Source organism: Primulina tabacum, chromosome 4 (assembly GCF_025594145.1).
Source record: "Primulina tabacum isolate GXHZ01 chromosome 4, ASM2559414v2, whole genome shotgun sequence".
Taxonomy (NCBI): Eukaryota; Viridiplantae; Streptophyta; class Magnoliopsida; order Lamiales; family Gesneriaceae; genus Primulina; species Primulina tabacum.
In genome coordinates, this window is record NC_134553.1 from 17,585,714 (window position 1) to 17,608,939 (window position 23,226).

The following is a 23,226-nucleotide window of genomic DNA, read 5'->3' on the forward strand; positions in this document are numbered from 1 at the left end:
AAATACGAAATACGAGCCTCGACAGTTGGTATCAGAGTCAGGTTCTTGTAAAGGGTTGTACTACTACTGATCTCGAGAAGCTCATGAAGTCACGTCTTCGGTCTGTAAGTTTTATGTTTACGCACTTCGTTTAAAGCATGAAATATTTTTACTGCATGTTTTCATGAAATGATTTATGTCAAGATTATGATTATGCAGTATTTGTTCAAATTTAAAGAAATAATAGAAATTATGCATATTAGTTACGTATGGATTATGTATGGAATAGTATGCCTCCTAGACGCATTCCTGAGCGCATGAGAGATGATGAGCATCGTCATGAGGACGGTGAGGATCATAGGCAGGAGAGAGATTTACCACCACCCCCTCCACCGGACATGAACGCCCAGATGTTAGCCGGAATGACGCAGTTCTTCGCACAGTTTGCGGGGAACAATACAGGGATAGCCAGGCAGACGGGGCCTGAGGCTACCTATGAGCGGTTCATGAAGATGAGGCCGAAGGAGTTCTCAGGGACGACAGATCCCATGATTGCCGAGGGCTGGATTAAGTCCCTCGAGGTTATTTTTGAGTTCATGGAGCTTGGAGATGGGAATAGGGTCCGTTGTGCGACCTATCTGTTTGGAGGAGACGCTCGCTTGTGGTGGGAAGGAGCATCCGTAGCCTTGAATTTGGCTACTCAGAGCTGGACGCGCTTTACAGAGGTATTCTACTCCATATATTTTACTGACGAGGTGCGTTCCAGGTTGACCAGGGAGTTCATGACCCTGAGGCAGGGAGACATGACTGTTACGGAGTTCATCCGTAAGTTTGAGAGGGGTTGCCATTTCGTACCACTGATTGCGAATGATGCTGGAGCCAAGTTGAGGCAGTTTATGGATGGTCTGCGACCGATCTTGCGCCGTGATGTTAGGGTGGCTGGCCCTACTACTTATGATGTCGCTGTCTCCAGAGCCCTAGCTGCAGAGCAGGATCTGAATGATATTGAGAGAGACCGCCAGGGCAAGCAACCAGTCCAAGCACCGCACCGCCCTCCCCATATGCAGCATTAGAGTAAGAGGCCTTTCCACGGCCCATCCAGGAACAGAGGACAGCAGCAGCATGGACGTGTAGTCCCGAGGGCCACGGATTATCCAATCTGTGCTAAGTGCACACGCCGTCACACTGGAGCTTGTATGTATGGTTCAGGGAAGTGCTACAAGTATGGTAGTCCTGAACACCTACTGAAGAATTGCCCTCAGGGGAGTCAGCCTACCCAAGGCAGAGTTTTTGCCCTTCATGCAGCGGAGACGAACCCGGAGACTATGCTCTTGACAGGTATCTTAAAGCTATAAGTTTATATTTGAAAGTTATTGTTTCGAGGGTTTGGGTTAAGATATTGAATATAGAATTGATGATAGGATTGCATGTTCTAATCAGTGTTACTTTCGGGAATTTAGGTTAGAAGAACTTTGACCTTCACATGTCTATAAGTTAGTTATTGGGTTCAGCTTGATGTTCCAACATTTCAGGGAGGAATTTTTATAGCTGGTTCAGCTACGAATGCCTTGATAGACTCAGGGGCTACTCATTCGTTCATTTCGGAGACCTTTGCGAATTTTCTCCAGATCAAGACCATTGGGCTAGATGTAGCGTATTCAGTAGTGTTGCCCTCTGGAGAGGAGCTAGCCGCTACTAATGTGATCCGAGACATAGACCTTGAGCTTCATGGTAATCTTGTTTATGCGGATCTTATCGTATTGCCGATGCCAGAGTTTGACATCATTCTTGGGATGGACTGGCTATTAAGGAACAGAGTTTTGATTGATTTCCAGCGGAGATCTGTGCTAGTCCGACCTCTTGGGAGAGAGCAGTTCTTATTCGAATCAGACATGTACTTTCCTTTACCACGTATAATACCTTGTGTCCAGGCTAGGAAGCTTATGCGTAGAGGCTGCCAAGCGTTTTTAGCGACTTTTGTATCTGTTCCCGAGACACCCAGTCAGTCAGCCTCCGATGTCCCAATTGTTAGGGACTTCCTAGACGTGTTTCCTGATGATGTCTCTGGTATTCCACCTGTGCGTGAAGTGGAGTTTTCTATTGAGCTTATGCCAGGTACCGCACCGATCTCAAAAGCACCGTACCAATTAGTAACGACAGAGATGGCAGAACTCAAGAAGCAGATTCAGGAACTTCTCGACAAGGAGTTCATTCGCCCGAGTTTTTCACCATGGGGCGCGCCAGTCTTATTCGTGAAGAAGAAGGATGGTTTGATGAGGCTATGCATTGATTACCGGGAGTAGAACAGAGTGACAGTGAAGAACAAATACCCACTTCCGAGGATTGAAGATTTATTTGACCAGTTGCAGGGAGCTTCAGTATTCTCAAAGATTGATCTGCATTCTGGTTATCACCAGTTGAGGTTGAAAGATGCCGATGTTCTCAAGACTGCTTTTAGGACTCGTTATGGCCACTTCGATTTCCTTGTGATGCCATTCGGTTTGACGAATGCGCCAGCGATCTTCATGGATCTCAAGAATCGCGTATTTCAGCTGTATCTTGGTCAGTTCGTGATAGTATTCATAGACGACATTCTCGTCTACTCAAAGAATCATGAGGAGCACAGTAGACATCTTACCGCAGTTTTGCAGACCTTACAGAAGCACAAGTTATTCGAAAAGTTCAGTAAGTGTGAGTTCTGGTTAGAGAAGGTGGCGTTCTTAGGTCGCAGCGAGCCTCGGAACGATCCAACTCTTTCGGTAAAACATGATTATAATTATATTACGTGCATAAAATATAAAATATTTATTTTTGAGATATATGCGATATGTCTTGTGGCCACCTTACGCTTATGGGATTGCTTCACCCGGTGACTTACGACCGGTTTACGATTATGTATGGGTACGGATATCCAGTCCAAGGGCTGTGATGATCTCTACCACCCAGTATACTGTGGTTTAGTCTGATCAGACGTGCATGTTATGTTATGTTATGTTATGGGCCACTTGCGTAGAACATTATCTCTACAAAAAATTACGATATGATATTTTATGATAGAGCTCTATCGAGCAAGCTTTTACGTATGATTTTCAGATATGCACGTATTTATAATTACTCATGACATGATTTCCCCCTTACGCTTTACGATACGATATTTTTACGTTACACGAAATTTTATGATATATTTACTTGTTATTCACGATATATGCATGCTGAGTCTTTAGACTCACTAGACTTGATTATTGTAGGTACTGATGAGGTCGAGACCGAGGGCGGGGACCAGTGAGCTAGCTTGGGTCGGCAGTAGTAGGAACCCGAGGACCTCATTTTTTTATCATTTACTATTTATGCTCAAAACTCATTTTCATCATGTTGAATTATTTTAAGTTGTTGTTTTGAAAACGATAATTTTTTCCGCTGCTACTTTAACGTTAAATCTTTTTATCAGTTATTTTATGAATGAGGCATGTTATTTATTTAAAGAGAAAAATTTTAAATAATTCCGTAAATTTACAAATACGAATATGGGCCTCGACATCCATGAAGATCGCTGGCGCATTGGTCAAACCAAATGGCATGACCATAAACTCGTAATGCCCATATCTAGTACGAAACGCCGTCTTCTGAACATCAAACTCCTTCACCTTCAATTGGTGGTATCTAGAACGAAGATCAATTTTTGAGAATATTGATGCTCCTTGCAACTGATCAAATAAATCTTCGGTTCTTGACAGTTGATACTTATTCTTGATAGTGACCCTATTAAGCTCTCGATAATCAATGCAAAGATGCATACTACCATCTTTCTTTTTCATAAATAATACCGGTACGCCACATGGGGAATAACTAGGTCGGATAAAACCCTTTTCTAGCAATTCTTGGAATTGATCTTTTAGTTCTTTCATTTCAGCAGATGCTAGACGATAAGGTGCTTTGGATATAGGTATTGTGCCCAGCATTAGATCAATAGAGAATTCACTTCACGATAGGTGGAATGCCAGAAAAGTCTTTGGGAAAGATGTTAGGAAAATCTCTGACAATATCAATATCCTCCAATTTCTGACTGATAGGATCATGTGTGGTAGTGACACATGCTAGAAAATCTTGGCATCCATGTTTAGTAAGCTTCCTCGCACATAGACAAGAGATGATGTGCGGCATTTGTTTGTTTCTCGCCGCCTCAAATACAAAAGATTTACCACTAGGTGGTCTAATAGATATTGATCGCTGACGGAAATCAATTGAAGCTACATTCGCTGATAACCAATCCATACCGAGTATACTATCAAATTCAGGCATAGGAAGCACAATAAGATCTGCCCGAACTACATCTTTGAATAAACGAAGCTCCAGATTCTTGACAATTTTAGACGTGTGCATTTGATCACCGGAAGGAATAGAAACTTTGAAACCCAAACCCATATCTTGAGGAGTAATATTCAGTCTTTTGATGAAGGTTTCAGATATGAATGAATGTGTAGCTCCTGAATCTAGCAATGCATAGGTGGCTACCCCTTGAATGATAACCCTCCCTATGGCGAATTTGTCTTTTAAATCTTTTCGTGTTGAAGCTTAAGGAATTTTTACCTTTAATTTCCCAAAATTGTGTGAATATTGCGTGTTGAACTTAAGCATTTCTTGAAAAATTGCATTTTAGCTCTTCAATTTTTCGAAATTTGCATTTTAGTACCCAAATTTTTTATTATTAGCCATCTTAACCCCTTAAATTTTCGAAATTTCCCATTCTTGGTCTTTTAAATTTTCGAAAATTGTATCATTAATCCTTAAGAATTCGGTGATTGCATTAAAGCCCCTTAACTTTTGGTTAATTGCAATTTGGTCCTTTAATTATCGAAAATTTCACTTAGACCCCTCCTAAACTTCGAAACCCTTAGCAAACCCTCAAATTATGATTTTATTCTTTAATTTTGGCCCTAAAACTTTTTTTTGGAATTAATTCATCCTTTGCATAAATTAAGGCACAAAATTCAGCACCAAACTCTATGGTTTCAGAATCATATCTTAAATCCAACTAAGGTAGAACATGCAACCTAATAATTTTTTCACAAGGTTAAACTTCATCCCAATTCAATTCTAATAACCAATTTAACATTTCATGCAATAAGAGCAATATAAAAATGTTAAACGACTAGGTTACCTGTAATGAGTGTAGTGTCTGCCTCCTCCTCAGCTTCTTCAGCATTCATAACATAAGCTCGTCCCATAGTAGGTGCTTTCCTCTTCGGGCAATCAGCAGCCTTATGCCCATTCTCCTTGCAGTAGAAACACTTGAACGTCCCCCATTCACATTTGCCAAGATGAAAGCGATTGCACTCCTTGCATTGTTGCCTCTCAGCAGGCTTTGGTGCTCCAGGATTTTGTGGCCTTTGTTGTCCTTGCTTCTTGACTTGACCTTGGGGCTTTTGAGGCCCTTGAGGTCTAGGAGGACCCGTATATGGTTTCTTGTTTGGCTGATTGTTATTGTGGTGTTGTTGCCTATTGCGCTGTATTTCAAACTCAATGTCCCTCAAAGCTTGCTCAAACTGGAATGCACAATTAGTAGCAGTAGCGTAATCCAAAGGATGCATCATCATAACATTATTTCGTAAGGTAGGTCATAGACCATCCATGAAGTGTCTAAACTTCTCTGCAGGATCCCTTGCAATAAGGGGTACAAAGTAACAACCCCTATCGAATTTCTTCACAAACACAGAGACAGATAAGTCTCCCTGACGGAGGCTCAAAAAATCCCTCTTCAGTCGCCCTCTAACATCAGCAGTAAAATATTTCTTATAGAATATCTCCTTGAAACGAGGCCAAGTAATAGTAGCAAGATTAACACCATACTCGGCTCCTTCCCACCATAAAGAAGCATCATCCCTAAAAGGTAAGTGGCACACCTCACACGGTCAGCATCCCCCATATTCAGATAATGGAAGTGTACCTCGAGTGAACAAATCCAGCTTTCAGCGGCAAAGGATCGGTGGTGCCAGAAAATTCCTTCGGCCCTAGCCTCCGGAACTGATCATATATGTCATGTTGTGGCCTAAGTGACTGCTAAAAACCGTTGTCTATATGTGTTTCTGTCAAGGGTCAAAGACAACGTTTTGTGTAAACCATTGTCTTTCAGCTGGTTTTTTTATATCTACGACAACGGTTTTTTAAAAACTTTGTCGTTTTTTAGTGTTTTATTTGGTTAACGACAACGGTTTTTGAAAAACCGTTGTCATTGTTCTAATTTTTTTAAAAAATCGGTTAAATTAAAATTGTAGCAATATTAAGCGACATATAAAATCGTCGCTAATTTTAAAATAGCGACAGGTTTTAACACAAACCGTCGTTAAAACCGTCGCTATAGTTAGCGACGATTTCTGTAAAACTGTCGCAAATTTAAATTAGCGAAGGCATAAACCATCGCTAAATTTAGCGATGGTTTTATACAACTGTCGCATTTTCAAATTAGCGACGATTTTGAACATAGCGACGGTTTCAATAAAACTGTCGTACTTTTAAATTAGTAAATTTGCGACGTTTCGCAAATAGCGACGGCTTAAGTTTAGCCGTCGCTATTAGCGACGGCTTAAGTTTAGCCGTCGCTATTAGCGACAGATTAAGCTTAACTGTCGCTAATAAATAGCGACGGTTTAAGCCAAAACTGTCACTAATAGCGACGGTTTAAACAAAAACCGTCGCCAAATTGTCTATAAATACCCGCATCCTCAGTCATTTTCTTCACACAATAAGTTTCTCTCTTCTTTTTTTTGAAGGAAAGTTTCTCTCTTCTATGATTTTACTTTCGCTTCAATTTTAAGTGTTAAGATTATAAATATTATTAGTTTAGTAAAATTGTAAGTTATTAAATTATAAAAGATAGTGTTAATTTTTCTCTCTTTCATGATTTATTAAATTATAAAAACAATTTTTTTTATTTTACGTAAAACATTAGCAACGGAAATCATAGTGAACAACCGTCGTAAATTAGCGACGGAAATGATGTATACAACCGTCGCTAATTAGCGACGGAAATAATATAAAATACCGTCGCTTTTCTACAAAAACTGTCGCAATAAATAGTTTAACAACAATTTTTCAATGCTACGACAACAGTTTTACACCGTCGTCTTTAGACGTCTATGACAACGGTTTTTCATCGTTGTCTTTGAGCGCACCCTTTAACCACAGGAGCTTTAACAATGGTTTTATTTGACCTACGACAAAGGTGAAAAACCGTCGTCTTTGATGTCTATGACAACGGTTTTTCACCGTTGTCTTCGAGCACACCCTTTAACCACATGGGCTTTAACAACGGTTTTATTTGACCTACGACAACGGTTAAAAACCGTTGTCTTTTGCCTTTTTTTGTAGTGTCCCTTGATGATTCACACTGCTCTCGGCTTGATTCTCATTAACAGGGGCACGTCTAGGAGGTATTTTATCTTAACGTTTTCCAAATTCTAGCGTAACCAACATTCATTTAAATCTATGTTTTTCTAATCATGTGACATATCCTAACTCATTTAGCAATTAAGCATGCAAAGCATAAATACTCAAAAAGTTCGTAAACACGTAACGTAAACATATTATTCATGTCATCATGCAAGTAACATCATACTAATCATATAGAGCATGTAAAACTTACAAATTGAGGCTTGACGACTGATCTTTCCTGCGCTGATGGTGGCACAACCCTTTACAGGACCCTTGGCTCGGATACCAACTGAAACGTCTGCCTTTCTTATTGCTTAGAAAATACAAATTTTTTTTTTGAAAACATAACATGAAATGGCCTAACCTTTACCAACACATGAAAATATTTTTATAAAATATTTTGCCCAATTTAAAATAACACATCAATCAACTAGTATTTAAAAATCATGAAATCGTCAAATATTTTTTACCAAACCTAATAAGCAATAAACGTGAAAAGTATCACCCTCTCAAAAACCACTCAAAAGCATAAATAAATAGTCTTTAAAATCTTTTAACGTAAATTGTAATCATAAATCGTAAGTGCGGAAAAGTAGAAGCGTTGGTCCTCGGGTTGTGTGCACCTTCAGTCCAGTCAGGTCAACCATCAAGACCTCCATCAAACTCACCTGCATCCATCACATCTATTGAGTCTAAAGACTCAACACACCATAATATTTATAACAAATAATACGTATAAAAATTACAAGCAACAAGGAAAATACTTTTACGTAAAAATAACATATTTCATGACATGCATATATAAACATGTATCCTTCTATCATGAACACAAAAATTTTCCTCATTCATAACAAGTATCCTTCTATCATGATCATAAACATTTTCTTTTTTATTGAATTCAGATCATTAATTGTAACTTCTTCATCCTCAAAAAGTCGATGGATCCATCTACATGTAACCACAATACTGAGCGGTGAGGACATCAGCGACAATCTCTAGTCAACTGAGCATTGGCCTATCCTCATCGAATGAAAATACGATCGTCGGGTTCCCTATGGGGCCTTCCCATGAATGGGCTCCTTCTAGGGCCTTTTCCCTCACGATTTCCCCATTCTTATCATCATATTCTCATAGTCACAATTACTTCACTTCTTTCAACGTTTTACCTTTTCATCACTTTATAAAAATCATGCATAACATCTCGTTTTTGTTTTTGAAACCAAGCATGCAACATATCTTTTAAATGTCATCCTTAAATCATCAAAATCCATAGACATTTAAAAATCATAATTAACATGTAAAAGTTCATAAACATTTGAAATAATTATATTAGCATATAAAACAGCATTCAGAGCGCTGCCATGACGTTTACTAATTTTTAGGTGTAAAAAGACCGTTTTACCCCTCGACGTAAAATTTCACGTTTTTTACTTTTTCATGATTTCATTGACTCTAACATGTCCCAATTAATTATTTAAGCCTAAGTTAAAATTCTCATAATTTTATTTAGCTTAAATACTAGATTTTTTAATTAATCGTTTTTACGGCGTTTCAATCCCGAAAAAATCCCAAACTTTAGAAAAAAATTGCTAACTTTAACACTTAGATTTTTAATAATTATTTGGCCCTCATGAACCATGACTCGACCCCCGTGAGCCATGTTTCAAATAATTTAACAAGGACAAGACCCTAGACCTACGGTTTTAGCAAACACCGAGCCATGTTGGTTTTTTCGCCGAGCCATGCTCAGACCATCACGAGCCAGCCCCTTCCCAGACAACTGAGGAACCTACGGGACCCAAGCTAACCCATGGTATTCGACCACGACTCAAAAACCGTGACCCCTCTTCCATGCATGCTGCAGCTGAGAGCCCCCAAAGACAAGGACTCCAAGTTGCGCGCCTAGAACCTTACCCACGACCCAGCCCCTGAACCAAACTCTAGTGCACCTCCCTAGGACCCTAAGGTCTCACCCTAGCCCAGTCCCTGAGCACTGGACCGAGCCCCCCTCACTGCACAAGCCGCGCAACCTGCGCGTTGTACTAAGGCTCTCGAGTAGGAGTCCTAGTTGAGTAGGACTACTCCAGCCCTCACAACTCGAGCCCCAACATGGTTAAGACTCACCCTTTGACTGAACCAGATCCTGGCCGAGCCCTGGCCCCAAGCCGCGACCCAACCAACCACCCATGCAAGAAAATCGAACCCCAAGACCCCATGACAACAATATTGATTCCAGCTTGTTTCCTTCGATTAAGTAGGGTTTAGGGTATGGTTCTAGGACTCTAAACCATGCAAAAACTTGGCTTTATCATGTCCTAATCATGGAAGCTCTCTGAAGCACATCAAAACATGTTTTTGGAACCTTAAATCGTGAATTTTACCCATGTGTATGTAATAATACGAAAATTTCATATGGACATCATGCTTTTCATGCACACATAATTTAAAACACTAATACGATGTGATAGAGGAAAAAAAGAGATGTATGACGTGTCTTTGCGTTTTAAACGCACAAATATACGTTGACGATGAAGAACGACGACGAAGAGGCCTAGGCTTGACAAACCCTTGAGAGCTTTGAATTTTTTTCTTCTCAAACTTGAGGTGTGTCGTGTATTGTAGTGGAGGGTTTGGGGAGAAACATTCAGATTGTAGGCGTGAACAACGATAGGGTTTGGGGTGTTTTTAACACTTTAAATGCTTAGGCCCATTAAGTAGGTAATTAGGCCCATTAGTGCTTAATTAAATTTTAAAAATAATTTTGTTTAATTAAGTTTGTGAATTTATTAGCCTGGGTTGCCAAAAAGTTCGTATTTTTGTCGAAAAACCAACAACGATAAAATTTACGTCCCGGCGTATAAAATCACCTCGAAACTCCTTATTTTCAAAAATAAGAAAAACCATCAATTATATTTTAAATAGTTAAAAACAATTATTTAATAAAAATATTTTACGTTTTTCAGCCCTCGGTCTCCGTTCCTCGATCGCAACTTGAATAATCCTTAAAAATACAGTTTTATGCATAATGACAATAAAATCCTATTTAACATATAATCATGCATGTCACATAATTAATTAAGCAATTATAATCATTTAATTAGTCTTTTTTCATATTTCCTAGATTTGCATGCAATTGAATTACGTCGTCTTAATTTTGGACTTAACAATATATTTTTATGAAATAAAACTCTACCTAGTATTTATTTCTCCCAATAAAAAGTTCTCTCTCCAACAATTTTTTTATAAGTCAAAAATCATAATCAGGACTACAAAATCTGGCATAATCTTCACAAACTTCAAATTTCACTCCTTGAAATTCTTGTCAGCTTCAGTTTTCCATGCAGCAAAAGAACAGTCACAAGACGTAGCCATGCCTTATTCCTGGACTTCTTCTATTTTTGTCTTTCTTTCGCAGTTTTATCTTTGACAACTTGAAATGTGATAAAAATCACCGTTTAGCTCAAATTAGCTCTAAGACCATAAAATTTTCTCCTACAACAAAGTAACACAAAAGTAAATCAATTAAGCATGTAGGAACTTAAAATAATGAAAAATATGATAACAAAAATATAAACTATTACGATTCTGTCACTTAATAAATGCTCGTTGAATGCTTTGAATGCTTCTTATAAAAGTTAAAGCTTCATCACATCCTACATGATCCAATGGTGGATATTTATATCCCTCGGTCCAATTAGTATGAAACATTCTCGTTCTTCAAACCTTTCTCCCATTATGAATTCGCCATTTCTGGTACTGATTGTACGACTGTTAGGATCGGTTTGAAGGTCAAAATGTTTAAAATGGGAGTTGAATAAACAATTTAGAATTTTTGACTCTTTTTCGATAATGGTGAATCAGTTTATTGATAAACTGAATTCAGGAATCTTGTTGTCGATATCAGTCAGTTAACTAGTTTAAATGCGGAAATAAACTAACTGATAGATTGAGTACTTAACGAATAACTGAATTAATAAACACAAAGATTTTATGGATGTTCGGAGACTTCAAATGCTCCTACGTCACCCCTTCTATCACAAGGATAGGTTTTCAACTAAAAAACATTGATTAATTACAGAAGCTGTAATAACCCACTTCAATTTGGACTTAAACACTGTCAAACTGAAACTTTTAGGTCCTTTACAATTTATTAGTATACAACTGATTTTCTTTCCTAGTACAACTGATCTTAAAAGATCGAATACAACAGTGTAATGTGCTAATACTTTAGCTCAAATAATAGCCTAAAAGCTATGAATATTCCTGTGAAGTGTGAGCTTTTCTATATGAATATGTTGACTGAGCGTGTATAACTGAATTCGAAAATCAATCATTGTAATTGTCCAATAGTTCTCTCAGCTGAACTCCTCGGCTATTTATAGGCTTTGCTTCCAAGGGTAACATTGAATGCATTAAATGACTCATATCCGTTGATTTGTCCTTTCTGAATATGTCAAAATTCTTCTCACAATAGTATATTGTGGCAGTCTGTTATGTGACGCTCTTTCGGATAGTCGCAGTCTCCTGCATACATTTTGTCGGTTGGTAGCTGCACTTTAACTGATGACATGTCAAACTGATTATCAGTTGACTATATAGCCGATCAGTTGAACTGACTGTATGACTGATCAGTTCCAACTGATAGGTCAGTTATCTTTACAGATTCAGTTATATTTGATCAGTTCGATTGCCTCCGATTATTTTACTAATTAATTATCAGTTCGGGCAACTTCAATATAGGTAGTTCCAGTTCGAATTAATTAAGTTGAGCCGCTCAGTTCTGCAACCTTAAAAAATTTTATTTGTCAAACTCCGAAACTTTGATTCTAACAACGACTGACATTTAATACGAATTAATTCCTCATACTATAAAGTATCCGTTGTGGTCTACGTGTTTGATTATCACTTGATGTTTCAAAAACTGTCCTTGTGATAAGCTGATCTTCTTCTGATAGCTGAGATGAGATGCAAGCCTCAAAGTAAGCACAATCGTTTATCAAGTCTCTTGTCTTATCTTGTTGAGTGATATTTGAATACTTACAAAATTTTCAAGTGTTGTCCAAAGTTTTATAATCATTTAGATCTCTTTAATTAAACTGAGTCTTCTGAAACTTTTCTCTGTACTTGATTCTTTAGATGTAGTCTGGTCTTCTACTCTTGTCTTGACATGTTTTCTTTTACCTTTTGATCTGATATCTTTTTTGTAATTTTGGAAGTATGATGATCGTGATCTTGATTCACATCTGATCTTACTGATTTATCTCTTGTTTCTTTCTTTTGAAATAAACTCATATATTCTGAGAATCAAATATCTTATCTGAACATGTCTCCAACTTCTTGTTGAAAAGTCCTGTTTTTATGCAAAGTCACTGATCTTATTTTCATATTTGATGCGTTTGCTCTGATCTTGTTCTGGCTGCAAAAAGATATGTTAGTACAGTATGAATCAAGTATTATAAATGGAAGATGTTTTTAAATAAATAAAAAATGTTAATAATTAATTCTCAACTTTTACTCAAATTTCTATACCACCTTTTTTTCTCCCTCTCTTTATCAAATATTTGAAAACATGAACTCCAGTTTTGTGCGATAATTATTCGAAAAAATTGCAAAATAATTCATCGTTTTTCAAAATGTACAACTATTTATATAACAAAATCACGTATTCAATAAAAGTGAATGGATCGCTAAGAAAACTAACATTCAATTTTAATAATTAACAAATCATATATATATAAAAAAAAAAAAACAAATCATATCATATTGTCAGTTGAATAGATGTGGCCTGACTGTTGTTAACTTATTAGACAGTGGCACAACAAAGACCTGAAAAATTTTATGCGAGAGGCTGAACATAAATTTACCTTATGAAGCAACAGTGAGGAAATCAGTAGGCAGATGTGAATCATCAGCTAAATTTAGAATACAAAATAAATGAGTCATGCAATATAATGGGGCATGTATATGGAGCCAAAAAAGTTTTAGGGAGAAGAATATCATGTTTTTGCAAATATATATAACTAGCAAGTAACACGTGCATTGCACGTGGTGGATAAACATTGTAACGAGTAAGTGAACATAAAACACATATTTGAATGAAATCGAAAGAACCATTTTCTATTGAAAATTCATAATATAAAAAAGTATTATCAAATTTTTTCTTATTTAAATTTCAGTTTTTGGGTCATCTCTACGTGACTGTTTTGTCTAAGTTTCTTCATCATTTTAATGAAATCATCTATTTTTTCATTATCTTGAATTTTTATGGTTTCTCTTTTGAAACATGATGAATTTTGTTTCTTTTTTTGTGGTTTTGTCATTTCCTTAGTGTTTGTTGTCTTCTTATCTTCATATTGTACTTGTTTTGCCCTTTCCTTTGCAGTTTGTTCTTTTTTTATCTTCATTTTGTATTTCATTGATGTTTCAGTTCTTTGTTTTTTTATCAGTATTTCTCTTGAGCTGTGGTTTCTCAAATCCATCCACAATTATTGTTGTTATTTCATTTTTAGTCGAGACAGACTTGTCTAATTTGAAAGAAAATTGTGATCTTATTTTCTTGGTTGATCAAGTATTGTTAAATGCTCCAAATTACTTTTTTTTATGCGATATAAAATTTGTAGTTATTGGCAATATGTATTGGCTTATTATAATATTTATTCAAATAAATATTTTAATTCACCTTAGTATGCATGTCAATTATTTTTTTATATAACAATCAATAAATGTCTCAGCAACCTCTTCGAACAACGTCACTCTAGCTATTTCATGTTTATCTTGAACAAACATTGTTAATACTTGAAAAATTAATTATGAGAAAGTATACAAAATAATTAAATATTTTTAAGCATGTAAAGCAAATTATAGTTGCAATACCTTGGGACGATCTCGATATTCAGCTTCACAAAGTGTTGAACAAAACTACTTCCCTCCGTTGAATAACAATGTCATCTTGTTTTTGAAAATTATTTAATGATAGAATCTTCTTGATGATGCCAATGATATATGTGCATAATTATATTATTCGATTAAAACAATATACGTAAATATCAAAATAAATAAAATGGAAACATGCTTTGATCATTAGTATGGAAACATGCTTTGATCATTAGTGTAATATTGAATTACTTGCTAAATGATCAAATTCTTTAAAGCGAAAATTAAGTTTGCCTAAATTTGGGTTCTTGCAACTCGGTGACTAAAGTTTCTTTTCGCATTATCAACTCAATATTCCAGTTTACATTTGGATAACAAGAATTTATTTCCTTAACGATTGGATTTCATATAAGTAACTTTTGTTACACTTTAAAAGCTGCTTAAATTGTTGAATAACATTTGAAAAAATCAAGCCATGTATCATAGTTTCCTGCAATACCATATTCATATTGTTAGTACATAACTGGTGGTCCGAAAAAAATGCTATTATCTGTTTTAAAGAAATATAGCATTTGAAAAGTAGTAACTTGTGTATTTATGAAAGTTAACTTTCAAATAGTCTTTGAGTTATGTCTTGTTGAAATTTGATATCTTTGTCGAATAATAAATGCTTTGACTACTATATTTTTTTTGATTATGTTGGAACATATCAATCAGCATCACATCAAGATGTGTCATTGTTAGTATGTCTTTACTAAGGACGAGTAAAACTTTTCTTTGGCTAGTGAAATGGTTGCATGGTCTGCCGTATATGATTGAATCTGATTTAATTTAAAATTGTTAATAACCATCGTGACAAATGATATTAACTATTGGCTTTGAAGTAATTTCCATTTATTTCATTAATATTAGCTATTTTTCTCTTCAGCTACCCCAATTATTATCTTCGTTAGACTAATTATGTGATATACAATTAAATATATAATAGTTGTTTTATAAAGGCCCGAACCAACACCGAACCATCATTTAGTCATGATTAAAATGCACCTAAAATGATGAAATAATGCTTCTAAAATTACAGTACTCGAAATTTTGGTGAATGGAGGCCAAAACATGAAACACTCTTTCGAGAGTCACTTTGGCACATTGCACCGTAAATCTTGTACGACCTCTAAACTTAACCGAATCACGAACATCCAAAAACATGACCTTCCCAACTCGATGAAGTACTGTCCAGTCCAAGGTCACAGGCTAAAAGCCAACCAAGAACCCGAAATTCACCTCAGAACCACAGCACACTTGCTGTCAAGAATTACAGCAGCAGCGCTTTGGTTTCCTTGCGTCGTTTGCGAGGCTAATGGCCATTGGGACTTGAACCACCGACCAGAACCTCTTACCAACTTCCTAAGGTGTGGTTCGGATTATGGCTAAGGGCCCTAGTCCAGCTACAATCCCACCCACAACCGAAATGATTCGAAGCTCCCACCCGAGAACGCATATGCATGCGTGGGGTGTCTCGCTTGTTCTTGCTGTCCCGTGTCATTCCAGTGGCCATTTGATTGGCCATGGCATGATCTAGATGTCAAGAGGTATGGTATGAACCGTGGCTAAGGGCTGAAAAGCCAACCAAGATCCATTCCATCCTCAAAACCGAAACCAACTTGTGCAGAAAATTTCAGAAATTGAAAACAGATGGGGCGCTGTTCTTGTTTGTTTTAAAAACTGATAGGAACCATGAACCAAGCCATGAAAGGCCAACTTGGACATGTCCTAGACATGTCAAGGAAGTGCTGAGACCATGGTTACAGGCCCAAAGGCCAACCGAGACCCGAACCACAACCTGGACAACCCAAAAACCAGAAATCGCGACTCAAAAATGCACCATGGACAAGTTGCTGTCCCAATTCGGTTTTTCTGAGGTGAATGGCATGCAACCAATGAACTAAACCCTTACTAACACACCCTAAAACATGACCATAAGCATCCTTGAGCCCCGGGAAATCGAGCCAACCCTGCAACCACAAAACCAACCAAAAACCGTGAAGCATGAAGTGGCCGAGAAAACTGTGCAGAATTCTTATGGAAGTTACTGTCTTTATTTCGGTTTTTGGCTATTATACTCATGAAAATTATGGTTTTAAAAATGTATATGACTTGATTGAAGAGCAAAGAAATAATATAAACATGCCTTGGATTTGTTTGAAACGAAAACAAATCGATTACGACGACACGACGCGGGGGAGACGGAGTTGCTTCACTTTCTTGTTTTCTTTCTTATTTTCTCTCTTGTTTTTTCTAAGGCTTTCTCACGATTTTTTTCTCTCAATTCTCTCTGAATTTCGGTGGTGAGGAGGGGGAATAATGGTTAGGAGAGTTGGAGGGGAGTTGCAATATAAAAGGGATTCAAATGACATGACCAAGTCTTGCTCCCTTTTGAATTTGAAATGGTTTGATATCAAATATTCTTGGAGGGATAATGGAGGTGTAAAGGACCGATTCTTCATGTCAACCAAGGCTAGGATAATGATGGATTAATAATTAAATGGTGATTAAAAAAAATGAAGGGTTATCATACTAAGAAATAACAAGGAATGAGTCAAAGGTGGTGAACTGTCAAAGAAATGTTATATCAACTAGGGGGTGGCCGAAAATTGAGTAAAATAAAAGGGAAAAATATTGCTTAGTTAGTGTATTTTAAATCTTTAGAGTCTTATCTACCCATTAAATAATTTTGTGAATTAACACATTAATTATGAAACCTAAATGAACTTATTTCCTACTTACCTCAAGTTGCTTAAATAATTCCTTAAACATTCTTTTACCTTAAATTAACTTACTAATTAGCTAAAATAAACTCTGTGAATGTTTTCTTAATATTAAATTTTATCTCAAAACTCCAACTCCAGTCCGGCCTCACTTAATTAACTGAAAATGCAACAATTAAACTACTGCGTAAAATATTAAATTTAAAGGAAAGAATTTAAATACTCATGCAATAAAATCATTTTAATTTAAAATACTAGAATTATGCATGGCTTATACGTAGTCTAATTTACGGGTTCTACAACTCTCCCCCCCTTAAAAGAAATTTCGTCCTCGAAATTAAAACTTACTGAATAGCTCGGGGCAACGACTCCTCATCTCTTGCTCAGACTCTCATGTAGCTTCATCCTCTGAATGGTTGAGTCATTTGACTTTCACTCGCTTCACCAGCTTGTTCCGAAACTTCTTCTCCTGCCTGTCTAAGATCTACACTGGTCTCTCCTCATAAGACAGGTTCGGAGTAAGCTGCAACGACTCAAAGTTCAAGACATAGCGAAGGATTCGCCATATACTTTCTCAGCATAGAGACGTGGAACACATTGTGTACTCCGGCCAGATTCGGCGGAAGAGCCACACGATAAGCTAGAGTCCCAACTCTGTCGAGGATCTCAAATGTTCCAATGAATCTCGGACTGAGCTTTCCTTTCTTCCCAAATCGCATGACACCCTTCATAGGTGCTACCTTCACGGAAACATGGTCGCCAACGGCAAACTCTAGATCTCTCCTCCTCTGATCTGCAAAACTCTTCTGTCGACTCTGAGCAGTCCTCATCCTATCACAGAGCTTGACTACTACATCGGCAGCCTGCTGAATAATCTCTGGACCCAACTCTGCTCTCTCTCCTACTTCATCCCAATGAACAGGAGATTTACACTTACGGCCATACAGTGCTTCATACGGTGCCATACCTATAGACGATTGGAAACTGTTGTTATAGGTGAACTCTACTAATGGAAAGTTCGACTCCCAACTCCCTGAGAAGTCAATAACACAAGCACGGAGAAGATCCTCCAAGATCTGAATAACTCGCTCTGACTGCCCATCTGTCTGAGGGTGGAAAGATGTGCTAAACAACAACTTCGTACCCATAGTCGAATGCAAACTCTTCCAAAATGTGGAAGTGAATCTGAGGTCTCTGTCAGATACGATAGAAACTGGAATACCATGAAGTCGGACTATCTCCCGGATATACAACTCTGCATACTGAATCATGGTGAAAGTCGTCTTAATAGGCAAGAAGTGCGCTGATTTGGTAAGACGATCTACAATCACCCAGATAGCATTTGACCCTCTGACTGACTTCGGCAATCCGGACACAAAGTCCATGGTAACATTCTCCCACTTCCACTCGGGAATAGGAAGAGGCTTGAGCAAATCTGCTGGTCTCTGATGCTCCGCCTTCACTAACTGGCAAGTCAGACACTCGGATACAAACCGTCTGATATCCTTCTTCATCCCAGGCCACCAATACAATAACTGCAGATCTCGGTACATCTTCGTACTCCCTGGATGAATAGAGTACGGCGACATGTGGGCCTCTGATAAAATATCTGCTCGGATAGAACCACTGCTAGGAACCCACATCCTGTCTCGGTATCTCACTATACCGTCGCTAACTGAATACAAGATACTGCCCTTGGCTTCATCTCTCTTCTTCCACTGTGCCAATTGCTCATCTGTTGGCTGACCACTGCGAATACGGTCAATAAGGGAAGACTGGATCGTCAAAGTAGATAGACGAGGAACTCTACCTTGAGGATATGACTCTAGATCAAACCTCTGCATCTCCAGCTGAAGAGGTCTCTGAATCGTCAAATGAGCCATCACTGCGACCTTCCTGCTCAAAGCATCTGCAACTACGTTAGCTTTACCCGGATGACAGCTAAAGTCACAGTCATAATCCTTCACAAGCTCCAACCAATGCCTCTGACGCATGTTCAGCTCCTTCTGCGTAAAGAAATACTTGAGGCTCTTGTGGTCGGTAAAGATCTGGCACTTCTCTCCATAAAAATAGTGCCTCCAAATCTTCAAGGCAAAAACTACGGCGGCCAACTCTAGATTATGGGTAGGGTAATTCTTCTCATGAGTTTTTAGCTGTCGAGAAGCATATGCTATCACCTTCCCATGCTGCATCAACACTGCGCCTAAACCGAGCTTCGAAGCATCGGTATACAACACAAAATCTCCAGGCCTTGACGGCATGGCCAAAACTGGTGCTGAGATAAGAGCTTGCTTCAAAGTATCGAAGCTCTTCTGACATTAATCGCTCCACACAAATTTCACATTCTTCTTGGTCAATGATGTGAGTGGAACAACAATAGAGGAGAATCCCTTAATGAACTTCCGATAATATCCTACTAGCCCAAGAAAACTGCGGATCTCTGATGCATTCTGAGGCACAACCCAATCTCTGACTGCTGCAAATTTCGCTGGGTCTACCTCAATACCGCTGCTGGAAACAATATGGCCTAAGAATGCCACCTTCTCTAACCAGAATTCGCACATACTGAACTTTGCGAATAACTTATGCTTCTGCAAGGTCTGCAACACTGTGGTCAGATGTCTGCTATGATCCTCTTGATTCTTGGAGTAGACGAGAATGTCGTCTATGAATACTATCACAAACTGGTCAAGATACGGCCGAAATATGCGATTCATGAGATCCATGAAGATCGCTGGCGCATTCGTCAGACCGAACGGTATCACAAGGAACTCATAGTGGCCATAACGAGTCATAAAATCAGTCTTGAAAACATCGGCATCTTTCACCCTCAACTGGTGATAACCGGAACGCAGATCTATCTTGGAGAATATCGAAGCTCCCTGCAACTAGTCAAACAAATCCTCAATCCTCGGAAGTGGGTATTTGTTCTTCACTGTGACCCTGTTCAACTCTCGGTAGTCAATGCAAAGCCTCATAGAGCCATCCTTCTTCTTCACAAATAAGACTGGCGCGCCCCATGGTGAAAAACTCGGGCGAATGAACTCCTTGTCTAGAAGTTCCTGAATCTGCTTCTTAAGCTCTGCCATCTCTGTCGGTGCTAGTCGGTACGGTGCTTTGGATATCGGAGCCGTACCTGACATAAGCTCAATAGAAAACTCCACCTCTCTCTCGGGTGGCATACCAGAGACGTCCTCAGGAAAAACGTCTAAGAAGTCTCTAACAATCGGAACATCTGCGGCTGACTGACTGGGTGCCTCGGGGATAGATATAAAAGTTGCTAAAAACGCCCGACACCCTCTATGCATGAGCTTCCTAGCCTTGACATAAGGAATAATGTGCGGTAAGGGAAAGTACATGTCCGGCTCGAATAAGAACTGCGTCATTCCAGGCGGTCGGACTAGAACAGATCTCCGCTGGAAGTCAATCAAAACTCTGTTCCACAATAGCCAGTCCATCCCTAGGATGATGTCAAACTCCGGCATCGACAACACGATCAGATCCGCATAAACGAGGTTTCCATGGAGCTCAAGATCTATGTCTCGGATCACATTGGTAGCTGCCATCTCCTCACCAGAAGGCAATACTATTGAATAGGCTACATCTAGCCCAACGGTCTTGACCTTGAGGAAATTAGCAAAGACCTCCGAAATAAATGAGTGAGTGGCCCCTGAATCTATCAAGGCCTTCGTAGCGGAACCAGATATAAAAATTCTCCCTGAAAGATCGAAACTCTAAGTTGAAACCAATAATCACAAGAACTAACTTATAGACATGCAAGGGTCAAAGTTCTTCTAACTTAAATTCCCAAAATAATACTGAGTAGAGCATGCAATCCTACTGCAATTCTATGTTCAAAAATCTTAACCCAAAACATTAAATCCCAAATGTAAACTTAAAGCTTAAAGGTACCTGTCATAAGCATGGTCTCCGGGTTCGTCTCCGTCGCATGGAGAGCAAAAACTCTGCCTTGGGTAGGCAGATTCCTTTGAGGGCACTGCAGAAGTAAGTGGTCTGGACTACCACACTTATAACACTTCCCTGAACCATACATACATGCTCCAGGATGGCGGCGTGAGCACTTGGGGCAGACTGGTTGCTCAAAGGTCCTTGGGACTGCACGTCCCTGATGCTGCTGCCTCTATCCTCTGTTCTTGGGTGGGCCATGGAAAGGTCTCTTGTTCTAATGCTGTTGCTGAGGAGGAGGAGGGCGGTGTGGTACTGGGACTGGTCGCTTACCCTGGCAGTCCCTCTCAATGTCGATCTGATCTTGCTCTGCATCAAGAGCTCTGGAAACCGCGACTTCAAAAGTAGTAGGGCCTGCCACTCTAACATCGCGGTGCACAAGATCGGCCGCAGACCATCCATAAAATGTCTCAGTTTGGCTCCAGCATCACTGGCGATCAGGGGCACAAAGTGGCAACCCCTCTCAAACTTACGGACGAACTCCGTAACAGTCAGATCACCCTGCCTCAAGGTCATGAACTCCCTGGTCACCCTGGAACGCACCTCATCAGTAAAATATTTGGAGTGGAATACCTCCGTGAAGCGCGTCCAACTCAGTGTAGCCAAGTTCAAAGCTACTGATGCTCCTTCCCACCATAGGCGTGCATCTCCTCCGAATAAATAGGTGGCACAACGAACTCGGTCCGCATCTCCAAGCTCCATGAACTCGAAGATAACCTCGAGGGACTTGATCCAGCCCTCGGCAATCATGGGGTCCGTCGTCCCTGAAAACTCCTTAGGACGCATCTTCATGAATCTCTCATAAGTAGCCTTCGGGCCCTGTCGGCCTGGCTGCAAACTGTGCAAAGAACTGAGTCATTCCAGCTAGCATCTGGGCATTCATGTCAGGTGGAGGTGGAGGTGGAGGTGGTAAGTCCCTCTCCTGCCTCTGGTTCATGCCGTGCTCCTGGCGAGGCTCATCCTCTCTAGTGCGCTCAAGGATGCGTCTAGGGGGCATACTGTTCCATACATAACCCATACGTAACTAACATGCATAATTCCATAATTTATTTAAATTTAAATACTGAACAATAAAAATTTGGACGTAAAATATTTCATGAAAACATGTTGTCCGAATATTTCATGCTTTAAATAAAATGGATAAATGTAAAACTTACAGACCGAAGACGTGACTCCATGAGCTTCTCGTGGTCAGTAGTAGTACAACCCTTTACAGAACCATTGCTCTGATACCAGCTATAAAGGCCCGAACCAACACCGAACCATCATTTAGTCATGATTAAAATACACCTAAAATGATGAAATAATGCTCCTAAAATTATAGTACTCGAAATTTTGGTGAATGAAGGCCAAAACATGAAACGCTCTTTCGAGAGTCACTTTGGCACATTGCACCGTAAATTCTTGTACGACCTCTAAACTTAACCGAATCACGAACGGCCAAAAACATGACCTTCCCAACTCGATGAGGTACTGTCCAGTCCAAGGCCACAGGCAAAAAGCCAACCAGGAACCCGAAATTCACCTCTGAACCGCAGCACACTTGCTGTCAAGAATTACAGCAGCAGCGCTTTGGTTTCCTTGCGTCGTTTGCGAGGCTAATGGCCATTGGGGCTTGAACCACCGACCAGAACCTCTTACCAACATTCTAAGGTGTTGGTTCGGGTTGACACGGAGTCATGATTAAATACGAAGTCGTTGGGCGTAATTGTCTCGTTTTTGGATTCAATTACAAAGTTTGGTCAAGAAAATCATTTGCATATTTTTTTCCTGTTAAATTTAGGTCGCAGCGAGCCTGAGAACGATCCAATCCATGTGGTAAAATAATACAGGATATTTAATTATGTCATTTAATTATATTACGTGCATAAAATATAAAATGTTCATTTTTGAGATTTATGCGATATTGCTTGTGGCCATTTCACTATCATGGGATCGTTACTTCACCCGGTGGTCACTTACCGGTTCAGTTCAGTTCCACCCAGTATACTGTGGCATTAGTCTGATCAGACGATCATTACTTCACCCGGTGGTCACTTACCGGTCAGTTCAGTTCAGTTCAGTGCAGGGGCCACTTGCGTAGAACATAATCTCAACAGAATATTATTACATGCTATTTCATTACAGGGCTCTATTGAGCAAGCATTTCACTTATGATTTTCAGTCAGTTATGCACGTATTATAATTGCTCATGATAAGTTATTTTCACGTTATA